This window comes from Hyperolius riggenbachi, chromosome 7, assembly GCF_040937935.1.
Source record: "Hyperolius riggenbachi isolate aHypRig1 chromosome 7, aHypRig1.pri, whole genome shotgun sequence".
In the NCBI taxonomy this organism is placed as follows: Eukaryota; Metazoa; Chordata; class Amphibia; order Anura; family Hyperoliidae; genus Hyperolius; species Hyperolius riggenbachi.
In genome coordinates, this window is record NC_090652.1 from 216,335,385 (window position 1) to 216,352,087 (window position 16,703).

Consider the following 16,703-nt stretch of genomic DNA (forward strand, 5'->3'; position numbering starts at 1 on the left):
TATTACAGCCTGATCCCTCTCCTATAGAAAATGGATTTGATTGTGATCAATTCCTACAAGAGATGGCACATGCTCAAGCTCAACAGATTTCAATAATAATACAATCAAACAATAACATTTGTAAAACGCTTTTCTCCCATAGGGCTCAATTCAGCAGGAATCTATTAAGCATCGGTCAAACTACAAGCATGTTTCAGCTCGCTGCAGTGCTAAAAAGGCAGCATGCAGTGTGTTTCCACATCAGTGAAAATCAGAGCACACTAGAGGGGACGGACAATCTGCTTGATTAGAGCAGTGCTTTAGTGATCAGTAAAATGCGTAGAGTTGCAATAGCAGATCAACACACTCCTAGTGGAAAGAACGCCTAAGTAGACAATTTCATGCATGTATACAGTAGATGGCTATGGTCACCATTTCCCCCCAAAAATGGATACCAGAAAAACGAGACGCATTTAACCTAAGTAGAGCAATGATTTAGAGCACTGGTATCAAGCTCAAGGCCCATGGGCCAAATGCAGCCCTCCTTGCCATTGTATGTGGGCGTCAAGGGCATCAATTGTGCATCATTGTAAGCACAAACGTACACTGTCCAGAGGGTGACAACGTTTCTGGTTTAAACATTGTCAGTTTCAGCCTAGGTGCAGCTACAACCAATGGGACCCCCTTGTGAAATTAACATGGGGCCCCCTCCTTGGATCCAAATCTCCTTGTGTGGCAGGAAAAAACACACAAACTCCTCCCTCTCCCCCCAACCATTAAAGAGACTGCTCAATAATCATTAAATCTTAATAAACAATTTGGCTCGCGACTTAGACTCGGTTTTATATTTTGGCCGTTTACGTGTTTGAGTTTGACACCCCTGATTTAGTTACTTTAGACAATTTTAATAGTTAATTAAAACACATTTATACGACCTGCTGAAAAAGCATAAAAAAAAGAAAATAAAAAGATACTTGGAACTGAACCTACAAAACAGGGACAGTAAGGGCCAATTAACAATACAGGTTGAGAGAAAGAATTGCCTGTAAAGATGCCAACTCAAGTCCCAATAAACAGATGTGGCAGTGATAGTTTTGATGGATGGATGGAGGGCACCTTGAGAGAGAATGGCTAACTGCAGCATTTGGGTTCAGCCCAAACAGTCACTACAGCCTGAAGGGCAATGAAGGACTCATCGCACAATCTCTCTTTCTGCTTCATTTAACACGTTTCCTGCTGTCAGAAAGTCAGGATTCTCACTCAGCACCTTGTTCAAACAGCATTGCGTGTGTTCACCATTTGGCATTCTGACAGCACACCTGAAATACGAGCTTTGCATCACTTTCCATCTTGCAGTGACACGAAGAACAAACAAGGAATACCGGCAGTAAATACTTCTTGAACAATGGTTAAATCCACAAAACTATGACAACAAGCAATTCTCAGAATCCTGCCATTTACTACAGAAAGGGCCCGCTTACAATCAATGAGGGTAAAAAAAATGCAAGGAGCTCTTGCAGACTCTCTAAAAAGAAAATTAAGGCTGCAACATTCATTTCTCTCTCTCTCTCATCAGGTCAAAACACTATGATTTGCTAATGCTGACAGCACCCTACTGGTTTAAAAACTGTTATTTTTAGAGATAGATCAATGAATAACTGAAGTCTTAAAACGGAGGTAATAGGCGCTCCTACATCTCACAGATCTGACACTTTTATTGACACGATGAAGCTGCTTATAGCGGCGAAACGTGTTGTCCAGTGCTGAATAAAACTTTTCACAAATTAACTGCGAGTCTGCGCTTCAAGACAGGAGTGAACTTGTTTTTCATTATTTTATACATTAGTTATACTACCTGAGCATACCTTTATATTATTTTGGGTGCCTCCTACCAGTGTTTCCAAGTGGCGTCTTTTGCTTTCCTGTGTTTTTTTTTCTTTTCCTTTTCCTGCAGTTTTCGTGCTGAATAAAGTTTTGTACTTTTACACGGAGTACAGTGATCCAGCGGACTTTCTACAATTCTATGGCACTGAATACCAGCAGAATTCCATAAATAAATAAAAGTTTCCCAAGTGTGTTGTTGGGCCCCTTCACATTGTATCTGATGTTGCTTTTTAATGCAAAGGAGAGCGATTGAAGCAGAACAGACTGGCTGTTTTAAAGAAAATGACAGAGGAAAGATAGTTTGTTATGATGTAATGAAATGAAATTTACAGTCTAAAAAGGATCTAAGGGCCGTTTTCACGCTCTCCATTGCCCTGCATTAGGCCCGGTTCACATTAGCGGTGGCCGTCCGGAATCGCCGTGCCGGAGCCGGACCGCTTGCAGAACGGACGGAACGGACGCACGGCAATAGCAATGAAAGCCTATGCGTCCGTTCACATGCGTCCGTTCTGCCGGACCGGAGCCGGACCGGATCCGGACTCCGGCGTCCGTTCCAACATGCGCTATTTTTTGGTCCGGCTCCTCCGGCAGCCGTATCCGGAGCGGAGCCGGACTGCACCATCCGGCCAATACAAAGCAATGAGAGCCGGAGAGCGCACAACACACTGGCTACAAAAAACGGACGTTCTACCCCACTTCCTATGCATTTTGTATGGGGACCACATGGGCCCAGCGTTCAAAGAGTGGGGCAGCAGCGATTTCATGCTGGAGCTCGTTTTGGCAGCAACATGTCTGATGTCTGATAACGAGGAGGCGAACAACAGGAAGGAGAGAATTCCCAGGTTTACGAGTAAAAAATGCCTGGATCCATGGTCCCAACTGCAGTCTCTGTATCCACGGATGGTCTCCACACGTCCACCTGTCTCCAACAATGACCCCAGACCCTTCTGCTGACCTCCCAGACCCCAGGTATTTACAGGATGGTATCTCCTTAAGAAACCGGATCCGGACCGCAACCGTGTTCACACCGCACGGAAACCGGATGCAAACGGACCGGATCCGGATAGGAACCGTACGGATCAGGTCCGGTCCGGCTCCGGTGCGGTCCGGACATCCGGTGCGGTTTTGACAAAACCGCAAGTGTGAACGGGGCCTTACACTGCAGTGGAAAATAATCAGACAGAAAGTGCCCATGCCTTCCTGTGGGCACTTTTCACGTCAGTTATTCATCGCAAAGAACGTTAGCCAGCATGATTTTTCCACACAGTGCACTGCATTGTTCTTTATCTGATGAATGACACACATTCGCTACATCTGTACAATATGGATATATACCACTAAGCGATAAAGTGAACAAAGCCTAAGACCACTGTGTGCTCTACCAGGCGAGCGCTGTTAACAGCGCAGGAGATTAGTGCGCAGCCAGCGCCGTCATAGGCCGTAATAGGAATTATAGCTATTGCTGCAATCAGTGAGTAAGTTGGGCACAGTCAAAAGACGGAGCTCAAATTACTTTTAAAAAGCTGTAATTCGCCCGCCAGCAATAGCCGAATTTACATCATTCCCTACCATCCATGGTGACCTGGAGGGGGAATGGTAATTAACGCCACCGGGTCCTGTGCAGGAGCAGGGTAAGCCATATATCAGCTTTATCTTGCGCTCAAATTTCCCAGCGGCTATTTCATAGGTACGCCTACCAGGGATCGTATAGCTTCCCCTCCACCCTTTCCAGCTGCCCCACATTAGAAGGGTAGTGAGCTCCAGCCTGGATCACCCCTCGCTCTCAAACAAAACACGGTGCTGTATTATAGAAGTGAAATAAAAAAATCCCACCTATACCCTCCAGGTGAAGACAAATATTATTGAAGCTAGGACTAGGTAGTGAAGTAACATAGTAAATAAAACTGCTTATTTTTAATATTTTATAAAATAAGTTAGTCAGGGTTTGCCCATTGTAAAATCTTTCCTCACCCTGATTTACATTCTGAAATGTATTACAAGTGGTGACATCTTTATTGCTGGCAGGTGCAGCTCTGTGGAATATTTACTGTGTGTTACAAAGCCAGTAAAAATAATAACCCGTCTCCCAGGAGGCTCTAGAAGGAGAATTCCGGGTATCTAAGATGTCTTGGCTGACAATACTTAACGGCAGGGCTACATACCAATATACAACAATACATAGCTATAGGAAGGGTTTCTGATACTGGAACAAAGATAATTAACCTAAAAGTAGGTATCCTGTATAATTCACTACATTCTACTATATGTCTCTTCAGTGCCTCTTTAATGATACCTGAAGTGAGAGGGATATGGAGGCTGCCATATTTATTTCCTTTTAAACAGTGTTAATTGCCTTGCTGTCCTGCAGATCCTCTGCTTTCAATACTTTTAGCCATAAACCTTGAACAAGCATGCAGTCCAGATGTTTGACTGAAGTCGGACTGGATTTGCTTGTTTTAGGTCTGAATGATTCAGACACTACTGCCGACAGAAAGATCAGCAGGACGCCAGGCAAAAATATGTTTGACATTCTATTAAATGAAGATGGTTTAATTTACGGTTACAGTATTAATTTCTTACAGAGTACACACAAGACTGAAGCCTGTGAAAAAGGATAAATCAATATAAAAAGTGAAATGATTTAACATGGTGTCTCTGTCCACATGTACAGCTGAATAGTAATGTGAATGCCAAAAAAATGTGCAAATGCTGCTGTGCTTGAGCGCTCGTGTATATATACGCACATATGTGCCGAAATCTGCTCGTCAGCCATCACATCGGGTTGCCAGAGACCTGTAAGAAATAGACCTAATAGCACATATGGGAAAACAGTGTGATAGCCAGTAAAGCAGATGCCAACTGTGGAATTATGCAGGAGCATCCACAAGATCCTATTCATTTTAATGGAAACAGGCACATCATTATTTCCCTGATAACTAAGAGTAAAAACAAAATATTCTTTGCTTTTATTTAAGGTATAGAAATAAAAAAGGGAGAGGTGTGGTATTTAGGTCATTGATGGAAGCAGACATTGTTGTGGTTCATGGTCTGCACACAAAGCAATTACAGCAGACATTGATGAACGTGATTGCCTGACAATGCAAAATGAAGGACAACACTCATCCTTTATAGGGCTTAGCAGGTTCTGAATGTTCTAGGTCATTATTATTATTAAAGGATGTATATAGCAACAGGTTATAAGGCCGAATTCACACAATGACCGACCTGGTTTACTACTGCATCATCTCACTATAATGATCCTGTACACTGGCCCGGATTTATTAAACAAAAAAAACAAACAAACTGCAGTGAAGTGACATGGGTTGTCAACTGTTGCAATGAGGGATGCTGAAATGTTGATTGTGTAGTGTGACTGCAGTCAAGCACATGCACTGAGAAATGTTCTTTTTAAAGCAATGGACGAGGATTTTTTTTCTCGCCTGTGCCGAAAGTTAACTCCTATAGGCCTGGAACCCACTAGCAGCACTTTTATAAACCTTTTCTGAGCGTTTGTGATTTGAAAAGCTCTCGCTATTGTAATGCTATGGGTGTGTTCTCACTTGAGCAATGTGATTTTATAAAGATAACCCATAGCATTGCATTACCAAGAGCTTTTCAAATCACCAGCTCTTACGAAAGGCTGCTAGTGGGTTTGTGTCCTTACTCTCCCTAATAAAATAAATAATAATAATAAATAAAAACTTTAGTCACTTACCCACTCTTCCATTTAATCCTAACAGAGAGTGTGTGGCCCTGGCACATGCAATGTGTGGGGATGGGGCACTGAGGCATGTAGTGGGACTGAGGCAACAAAATCACCCTTTTTTAAACTGAAATAAAAGACAGCAGCCTCTCTAAAAAGTTCTCATTGTAGGTTATTGCATGTGAATAACCGCACAAGCTCAAAGTCTTGTTTTAGTCTGTTATGACTTTTGCATCTAAGGGCCAACTGACAGACTGAGATGAGCAGTGTGCATTCCTGCATCTCAAAGAGCACCACTCCAAATGCTGCATGCCTGTCAGGAGTGGTGGATGGAAAGGGGACAATCACAGTCTTTGTGAATTCACCATTAGGGTAGGTCTACACAACACAGATCAATCACTAGAGATCAAGAGATTAATCCCTGTTGACAACGGTCTCATTTAAAAATTAGTATACTGCGATGGAAGCAAACGCTAAAGGAATTAAGCCTTGAATAAAGCCAGCCCAGTATTGAAGAAGTTATATCCTCTGGTCTGGAGATCTACTGTATTAGTAAGTCAGACTCAATGAGGCTGCTGAGTAAGCTTTAGGATCGCAAACTGTAATTGTTACCTTCAACGCAACTACAACTATGGACAACAGACTGTCTGCCATGATGTGCATGGAACCACAGCTTCCTACGGTGTACCAAACATTACATTTCCTTTTTTCACTAATATTTCTACTTTTAATAATGTTCACTAAATGGTGCTATTTGTGAATGCGATATTCACAGTAATCATGCTACATTAATGACCTTAGCCTAGTCCTGCTTCAGATAATTACCACTAAGATCACTGTGCCGTTTTCCTCATGCACAATGCCACAAATCAGTGCATGTGAATAGTCAGGAACAGAAATGTCTCAGCATGCAAGGCTATGTTGAATCCAAGAAAAAACTGGGCTCTGGAGATCATGCTGATGTGACTTTGCCTATAAGTGCACATGCACAGTAGCCTGAAACTTGGACCACCTTTTCTTGGCGCTTGATTTATCTTATCAGAATGGAAATTTACATACACATTCCAATGATTAGATGATAAATACTTTATTTAAAGTGCCTAGAATTAAAGCGGATCCGAGATGAAAAACTAACTAACAAGTAAAGGGGCCCATACACATATATTTTCTGCCGCTATACAGCAGATTTGATCACTGTGATCGAATCTGCTGTGAAATCGTTACGCAAACCGAACGATCGATTTCTGTCCGAAATCAATCGTTCTCGTCGATCTGCCCGTGCGGAAGTTTCGCTCGATCGCCGGCGGGTCGGGAGTGCTTCGATAGCGGCGTTCGAATGTAATGTAATTTGTACACCATGCGGAAGTAACACCACCTTATTGTCTTATTAAGGAGAGTCCGTAAAGGAGACTGTAATGGTCATGAGAAGATCCATATGTGATCTGGTTAATAAATTAATCAGGACACCCTTTTTAACTTAGTTATCCCAGTTTCAGGGATAGTGATTGTCCTTGCCAACAGTAAAGATGCTCTCTGATGAATGTAAAAATCTAAGGGCTGGTTCACATGGGCTTCTGCTGAGTGTTAGGAATCTAATCTAGGTAGCAGATACAGATATACAAGATACCAGGAAACCAGGGTTGTCCAGATACTCAAGCTGAAGCTGGTGAGCGCAAAGTTCTGGCACAGGTTACATCTTGCAGGCCCCTTTTATAAGGACACACCTGTTGCATAATTAAGATGCATGGTCCATATAGAGCAACCTTGCAATGGCAGAGCCATTTCAAAACAGTATAGAGCCACCTAATGGTGGAACAGAGAAAGTTCAGGATGCACAAAGTCCCCAGAGCCACCTGCTGGTGGAATAAAGGAAGTTCATCAGAGTTTAACACTATGCTGCTACCAGCAGGCAGGAAGTGGCATGACCAGATTCCTAACACTGAGCTTCTGCTTAGCGTTTTGTTCAAACGATTTTTTTTTTTAAAGAATGCCAGCATTTAACAGCTTAGCTTTTAATGGCTTTTGAAAGCTTCCAATGGCTTTCAGGAGAGCGTTGCATTTTCTGGGCTTTTGGTGGCTTTTACAGGAAGTATAAGGAACGGTTGGGCTTTTATGGGGTCTCTTTGGCTTTTATTGGCTTTTGCTGGCTTTCAAACGCCTTCTAGAAGCTGCAGGTTGCTCTTGAGATGAGACGAGACGCTGGGATCAATTGCCAGGCTTTCATGAAAGCCTGCAAAATCTTGTACTAAACGCTCCCATTCACTTGCATGGGAGGGCGGTAGATCTCTAAAAACGTTATTTTTAAAACACTGCATTTATTGCTAGCAAAACGTCCGTGTGAACCAGCCCTCAATCAAAATGAAGTAAGATTTTACAGTGGATGAGCAACGATTATATCATTCAAAAATGTAATACACATTGTTAAAATAAGCAATTCAATTCAATAAGTTCAGGAAAGTACCCTGTTAATGCTTACCTCTACTCTTGTATAGAATGGTCCATTTCTGTTCCCACCTGCTCCATAAAAATGAACCTGAAGTGAGACGATTACAGAGACTGCCATCTTCCTTTCCTTAACATGTCCAGTTCCCTGGTTACCATACTGAGCTTAAAGGAAACCTGAGACCAAGATAGTAAAAGAAAGAACTGAAACTTACCTGGGGCTTGCTCCAGTCCTTTTCAGGCCGTGGGCTTCCTAGTTATCTCTCCGTGCTGCTTAATTCAGCCGCTACATGACTTGGTAACTTGGGTCAGTGGTAATTCTTCGTGCATGCGCAGAACAGTCCTTGCCCGACGAAGTGCAACTGAGCCAAGTTACCAGGCTGGATAATGGGCAAACCGAGCGGCCCAGGGAGATCAAAAGGAAGCTGGAGGAAGCCCCAGGTAAGTATCAATTCATTTACTATTAGAAAGAAGTTGATTGGCACAAGATGCTTACAGACTGCAGACTGGTTGGGGGTAGCAGGTTACAGTAGTTGTGCCTCCAGATCAATAGACCATAAATCGTGCATAGAAGTAGAAAGGAGTATTCGGGCACCAACAGCAGCAATGATGCTAATTAACCTTTGTGTGGAGGCCTCCACACCTTGTATGTCAATTGTCATGGGGATGAATTAAAGGTTAATTAGCATCATTGCTGTTGTTGGTGCTCGGATACACCTTTCTACTTCTATACTCAATTCTTTTACTACTTTGGTCTCAGATACACTTTAAGGCTTTAGTTGTTTTTAAATTGTACACCTACAACAAGCATTCAGCCACTGAATTAGGACCAGAGTCAAAGCATCTGATCTGCATGCTCATTCTGGGCCAGTGACTAAAGCTACATTCACACTGGGGCACTGCGGTGCATCAGGCAATATAATTGTATTGTAAACTTTAGTAGTGCGGTGCAACGGAATCCATTCGCATAACGGGAGGCCTGCTGTGCGATACCGCCTTTTGTGTGCGTTTATAGTTGAACATAAAAGCATTTTTTCATGAAGTGTATGCGTCCTTATTAAAGGACAACTGAAGAGGGAAATATATGGAGGCTGTCATATTTATTTCCTCTTATACAATACCAGTTGCCTGGCAGTTGTGCTGGTCTATTAGGCCGCAGTAGTGTCTAAATAATGCCAGAAACCAGCATGAAGCTAATCTTTCAGCTCTGACAATAATGTATGAAACACCTGATCTGCTGCATGCTTGTTCAGGGTTTATGGCTAAGGCTGCTTTCACAGTGGGACATTACAGGCTGACGTTACAGCAGTCTGTAACGCATCCCAACTCACAGCAATGAATAATCAATGGGCTGTTCACAGTGCCCACGTTGCGTTACAGGGTAACGCTGCACGTTCTGCGGAAGTGCAGCATGCTGTACGTTTCACGCGGTGTTAGCCGCGTTAGACTGCTTGCACATGCGAAGTTTTGTTGGAGGAGGAGGGGAGAGTCCGCTAGTGCCCCTAGCCACAAGGCTAATGAATATTCACTGCATGACGTGCAGTGCTTACTTCCTGGAGCCGCAGCTCTGTGCACGATTGGCTGGCGGGACCACGTGATGCGGAGTGTTCCGCTCACGTGGTCTCCACCGGCGCATGAGTCAAAAAGTACGCATCACGGACGCATCAAGAGCCGCTTAGCGCGGCTCTATGTAGCGTCCTCTTAATACCACCACCATGCGTTGCGTTAGGGGACGTTATGCGACCTAACGTCCCCTCTAACGCAACGTCCATGAGTGAAAGAGGCCTAAAGGTATTAGAGGCAGAGGATTAGCAGGATAGCCAGGCAACTGGTATTGCTTAAAAGGAAATAAATAGGGCAGCCTCCCCATCTCTCTCACTTCAGTTGCCATTTAAAGAGGAAATTTAGCGAAAAGGGAAAAAAATATATACCAATGCATTGCAAAGTGAGAAGTAAAATAACAGAAGAGGGATCAAGAAATGATTTTGACCATATAATTTGTTCATACTGTTTGATCAGCCTGCACGTAATCATATTTACTACTGGCAGACATGAAAAATAAACAGACAACACTAACTGCCATTTTCTATAAAAACAACAATAATAATAATAATAATGTAAACAATATGCGGCCTTACAGTCCACTATATAAAATAACACTTGCAGGTCAATATGACCAATAACCGTTATCACTTCTCCAGATTCTTCAATCAAGTCTTTAAATGTGTGGAACCTCAGAGGAAACAAAAACTCCAGTTCATTGCATAGACCATATAAATAGTTCTAGGAAACAACTGGAACTTTCCTGGAACTGTTTATATGGTCTATGCGATGAATTGCTGTTTTTGTTTCCTCTGAGGTTCCATACATTTAAAGACTTTATTGAAGAATCTGGAGAACTGATAACTGTTATTGGTCATATTGACCTGCAAGAATTATTTTACATAGTGGACTGTAAGGCGGCGCATTGTTAACATTATTATTGTTTTTGTGATTGTCAATGTTCCAGTGCGGCATTCAATACAGTTGCAACAGGCCTACAGTATACACAGTAGGGAGAAGATACTAGGAGTGTGGAGCGCATCAACATTTTTGCCATTATCTATAACCGGTGTGCCTAACAATGCGATAGGCTGAAAGGCTGCTGTTATACCGTAGATATACACATGCACAGAGAGAGAAACTGGTTGCTTGGCAGCTGGAATTATTTCCCACAATGCAATAAGGTTCACAGACAGGAAACTGTGAGGACCAAGGTCCTGACATCACACTCTGGGAGGGGTTTCACCAAAATATCAGCCATACTTCCCCTGCTTATCTTTCATGGGAAGGGGGTTTCAGCTACTGATTGGGATGAATTTCAATCCTTGGTTACAGTTCCTCTTTAAAACGATTTTATTGGCATTTTTGTACCCAGATAGAGCTAAAGCTAGCTCGCGATCACTGCATGCACCGTCTTATTCATATCAGGATCTACCAATCACTAGCAAATGGTTAGTAAATACATAAAGTGAAAATATGCAGTCTCCTTACTCTTCATAAATAGGCCTATCATGGCTTTTGTACATCAGACCCAATCTTCATTTCTGCCTGTGCGACTGTGATAAAAACATTATATTGCGGCTGTTCTGGAGAAAGGATTAATGTAAATGTTCCGGTTTCCATGTGAAGAGCCGCATAGAATTAAATTTGTTCTGTCAACATACAGATTTATAAATAACTAAAAAGGAAAGAAGATAAAGTGAACAGGAAGCAACTAAACCCTTTAGCTGTAAAATGCCCAGTTTATTCTCATTCCTCTTTGGCTCTCTGGAAACATTTTTTTACCAGCATTCTTAGAATCTGCTGACAACAATCATCACAATGTTGGAAGGGTACCACAGCTTGGCAAGGTATGGAATATCTTTAGAAGGAAATTTCAAAGTAAACATTTCTAGAATGCTGCGCTCTAAATTGTCAAAGATAGAGGTGACCTCGACCAGCACAGCTGCTGGCACTGAACACCAGCTCAACCTGTAAGCTGATAAACTTCCAGGAAAACAAAGTTGTTTTATGTATAAGAAGAATTATGTAACGCCATATATGGTATTCAAAACCGTAAGCTGAACAGACTTCTTGTTATGTTAGGTTGTAAGTCTAACAAGATCCAAGTCTACCAAACTATAGTTTATTTCACATTCATTCTGGGATTCTTCCTCTTGTTTCTTTCATTGGTTATAGAATAGCTGGGTTTTTACTGGCGAGGGTCACTATATGTTTCAATGTTCTACTGGCCCACAATTCAGACACTGGGTGGCGATTGGTGCTGTAGATGTGCGAAAGCAATAGGACGAAGCTGTGCTAGGAATATAAAGCATTGATTCTAAGCTGCAGATGATTATATGTTACATTTGTTCATATGCTTACTGCTGTGATAGTTGCCTTTCTGAGGAAAATGTGACTAGACTAGCCACATGCGTGTTACAGGAGTGCGATTTAGGCCCTGTTCACATCTAAAAGCGCAAAGCACTAGTGCTTATCGCTAGCGTTTTGCACGAGTGATTTGATGCTTCAGCTACAAGACTTATATCTACGTCCTTGTGGCTTAGATGAAGTCACAGAGGACATAGATATACTGTAGTGGTGGAAAAAGTGGTTAAGCACTGTACCGCGATTGCCACAGAATCGCGGCAAAATGCTGCAGGGAACTTGCTTTGCGACTGGCGCTAATCGCGAAACACCTTTAAAAAGCTTTAAAAAGCGCTATCACTTCAGCGATTAGCAGGAATCACCCGCTAATCGCTCAGGTGTGAATGGGCCCTTAGACACTACTGACCAGAAAGATCATCAGGACTGCCAGGCAACTGGTTTGGTTTAAAAGGAAATAAATATGGCCGCCCCTTATGTCTCTCACCTCTGGGTAGCTTTAACAGGAGATGAGCTCATCTCAACAAGAACCTTAAACAAAGCTTCTAGAACTTGGGGAGATTTACAATTTAACAATATCTTTATTAGTTTTAAACAAGCTACCTCTTTTAAATTATCACATGATTTTATTAAACTAATTCATATTCCTATACTGTAATTTTACATGCTTTTTATATGTCTCTATTGCAGTGACTGGATAGTGACCTGGTTAAGAGCTCTGCCTCTGACACAGGAGAGCAGGGTTCATCTCAGCTCATCCTGTTCAGAAAGCCAGCACCTATTCAGTAGGAGACCTTGGGCAAGACTCCCTAAACACTGCTACTGCCTATAGCATGCCGTAGTTGCTGCAGCTCTACGCTTTGAGTCTGCCAGGAGAAAAGCACAATTTAAATGTTCTGTGTCTGGTCTATTATACTGGTATTATGTCTGGTATTATACAAGCAAACATTATGTATAAAAGGAAAACTGAGGATTCTGGTCCTCATTTGCATAAACCTCTGTGATTGGCTGGCTTACAATAATGCGACAACCTCCATGCTGAATGTCCCATTGTATTTTAATGCTACTCGTTGTTTGTACAAATGTTTGCTTGAAGAAGAGAGAGTGATTACTCTCTTGAAACATGTTGCAATAAACAATATATTGACCTCTCTTCTTCAGGCTACAAGCAAGGAGCATTAAATGCTAGTCACTGTTTCATTCTTACAAGCAAGGAGCATTAAATGCTAGTCACTGTTTGTACAAAAGTTTGCCTGAAGAAGAGAGGGCAATTAATGTTTATTGCAACACACTCAATACTGCCCTGCATGTCTTTACTGCCAAACCCGTCATTTTCCATAGTGTATTTAAGTCCCCCTGACCTGACTGCTAATTTGTGGCATAAAGCGCATGGTGGGCTAGATTACCTTATTCTTAATGTGATCGTGCTGCTCGATGTCATCAGGGGACCCCCCCTTCCACGACGGGGTCCTCTTCCAAACACTGTATCCGCCCAGAAGGTACTACGATCGGAGCAGAGCAATTTTGAATTGCGCAAGCGCAAATTCAGGACTGTGCCTGCACAGTGAAAGAAAGCACTTGTGAGCAAGCACTTAAATCCATGGTGCTTGCGCAATTCTGGAACTGCACCTGCGTGGTGCCACCCAAGTTAAACTGGCTTTGACGGAAGGATCTAGTCGAAAGCGAAGACGAACAGGCCCAGGGAAAGAAGGGATACCAGATGACAATGAGCAAGGCGAAGAGTAAGGTAAGTTAGCTCACCATGAGCTTTATTTCACAATTTAGCTGTCAGGTCAGGGGTACTTTATAAGCGTGTGACCTCATTTTCCAGGCACCTAGCTGTCAGATTGGAGATCTGACCTTTGTTCCTCTGCTGCTTCAGGATGGCCAGTTGTCTCCATAGATAAATACGCGGTGCTGTGTCTGTGCGCACATAATCTGTGGAAAGCTGTAACCGGCTGAATGTGCAACAGGAGCCATTATCAGAGCTACAAACTGACAGATGGGCATGTAGGAGGGGATGAGGCTGCACACCCACCACACTACAATGCATGACAGCTTTGGCAGGTAAGATATGCAGGGCTGTTGCCTTTCTTTATTTTTATGGTTTAGTTGGGCTTTAAAGAGACTCCGTAACAAAAATTGCATCCTGTTTTTTATCATCCTACAAGTTCCAAAAGCTATTCTACTGTGTTCTGGCTAACTGCAGCACTTTATACCATCACTGTCTCTGTAATAAATCAATGTATCTTTCCCCTGTCAGACTTGTCGGCCTGTGTCTGGAAGGCTGCCAAGTTCTTCAGTGTTGTGGTTCTGCTATGAACTCACCCTTCCAGGCCCCTCTCTGCACACTGCCTGTGTGTTATTTAGATTAGAGCAGCTTCTCTCTCCTCTCTTATCTTTTACAAGCTGGATAAATCTGTCCTCTGAGCTGGCTGGGCTTTCACATACTGAGGAATTACAAACAAGGGCAAAGCTGTTTGCAGGAAGAAAAGAGCAGCCTGAAACTTCAGTGCATGGGGGAAAGAAACACACAAATGATCTCTTGAGATTCAAAAGGAATGCTGTATACAGCCTGCTTGTGTATGGATGTATTTTTCTATGTGTGGACATACTGTACATCAACCTACTTCCTGTTTTGGTGGCCATTTTGTTTGTTTACAAACAAACTTTTTAAAACTGTTTTTAACCACTCTTAATGCGGCGAGGAGCGGCGAAATTGTGACAGAGGGTAATAGTAGATGTCCCCTAACGCACTGGTATGTTTACTTTTGAGCGATTTTAACAATATAGATTCTCTTTAAGCCATACAGCTTCCAAGCCCAGGAAGTAAGGAAAAATAACCCCCCTTGGGATACAGACTATCAGACACACCTTTTTTCCCCCAAAAGTGAGACAGTCACTGTTTCTTGTATTTTGAATACAGGGTGTCTCCAATACCCGCCAATACGAATCACCGCAATGTTGCGTATTCCCTGTACTGACCACGTGTCTTCCTCTAGTGAACCCCCCGTGCAGAGTAATTAGCAGCGGGTGTGTGCCTCACCTGATCTGAGGGCACCCAGGGCAATCAGCGGCTACTCTTCTCCCTCTCTCTTTTCCCCTAGTACCGGTCACATGTAATGACGCGATCAGCAGGAGCTGGCTTGGGGAAGAGTGAGGGAGAAGGGAGACCGCTGATCAGATGAGACACGCAGCCACCGTTACCGTAATTAGTCTGTACTAATTGGGGGGGGGGGGGGGGGGAGAACAGCCACATCATTTACCTGCACGATGGATGCACCATTTCTGGTTTTGTCCTCTAAACCGTGGCGGAGCAATAGGGGGTGCAGAGGTAACAACTGCATCAGGGCCCTTGGGCTAGAGGGGCCCCAGTCTCATCCACAGAATTAGCTCTTTATTGGTCCTGTGCTTGTAATAATCACTTCTATAGATGCTTTGAATAGTAGTGATCCTTAACACACTGCTTCCCATCCAATTCTGTGTCACCTCTGACACTGTGGTTGTCCTTAATTGGTTTTGGTGCGCCGTATTAATTGTTATGTATAGCATGCTTGGGGGGCCCCAATGCCAAACTTGCACTGGGGCCCACAGCTTCTTAGCTACGCCACTGCCTCTAAACTTAGGTGCATCTTATGGTCAGGAGTGTCTTATAGTTCAAAAATACAGTCTGTAACATACATCAAACCTACACAAGCCCTTTTCTAACAGAATGTTGTCATACATCTTTCAACTTCAGTTTGCAGCCGTCATAACTTTTTTGTTTTTAAGGAATGTTGTGGAAACCATGGCAACAGTGTAAAAGAAAACACAAAATTCTCCTTTTTGTGTCCCGTTGGTACATTAGTCTGCACAAATCAAGAGGCTAAAAAATGGATTTGCTAGTCTCCCCTCCCAAAAAATAAAGATAACTTTGCAACATCAGCCCCCCCCCCCCCCCCCCCCCAAATGCACAGGGCAGTATTTCCCTCAAAATACACATGATCTGACAGCATTTTCCTCAAAATACACATAAATCTGGCAGCGTGCCCCATCCCATATAGGTAACCAGGGTGCCCCCTCTCCACCCATATAGGCAGCCAGAGAGGTATTTTCACAGCTCCCAGCGGAAGTATCAACTTCACACGCTACCTCGATCTTCTTCCTTCTAGGCATCTGTCTGCATTGGTAACAGTCATTAGAGGGGCCAACGTTACTGACTCCTAGAAAGAAGAAGATAAAGGCAGCGTATGGGTCCTTGAAGGTGAGTTAAAGCTCCCTGCATGTGCCTGCACTCCGCTGTCACTGTGCCCACCCCCCCTTCTACTATGGTCACCTACCCCGCCCGCCCTTAAAAATGGAACTGACAGCACAGTCAGTGCTAGTGGTGGCAGGCGGAAGCAGGAGGAGTGGTGGGCTGGATGTTGACAGCACTGCCCTAGGTGGATGCATATTTACAGTTTTCTACATTCTATTAAGGGGAACATACTTCTCATGCCATTAGTGAGAAGATAAAAACAAGAGGCCTGCTCTGGCTTTCTGTATTGGTTGCAGTGCAATAAAACAGATGTTCTGCACTAAGCAGAAGAGCAAACACGAATAGCAGATCTTTCTTAAGACCGTAATTTCTGCAGTGTCATTGGAACAGGTCTGCTGATATAGACAAGAGACAGAGGGTTATTCTGTGAAAGATGCCAGAGACATAAAAACAAATGCTTGAAGGGAAAGGGGATTAGCAGACCCATATGCAATGCAGTCATACTACGTTGTAGCTTTTGTATGTACAAAGTAATCAGTATACAATGAATAA

The 16,703-nt window shown here is 43.1% G+C and overlaps 2 protein-coding genes across 3 annotated transcripts in view; one reads left to right on the forward strand and one right to left on the reverse strand.

Moving 5' to 3' along the window:
• Window positions 1-16,703, reverse strand: part of SLX9 (SLX9 ribosome biogenesis factor) — a 221,824-nt gene that overhangs the window by 138,277 nt on the left and 66,844 nt on the right. The window lies entirely within an intron of this gene.
• ITGB2 (integrin subunit beta 2) overlaps window positions 13,910-16,703 on the forward strand; it is a 242,965-nt gene continuing 240,171 nt past the window's right edge. Inside the window, exon 1 of the mRNA XM_068245216.1 lies at window positions 13,910-13,981. The gene's annotated coding sequence lies outside the window, so the exon portion shown is untranslated. The remainder of the gene's footprint in view (window positions 13,982-16,703) is intronic.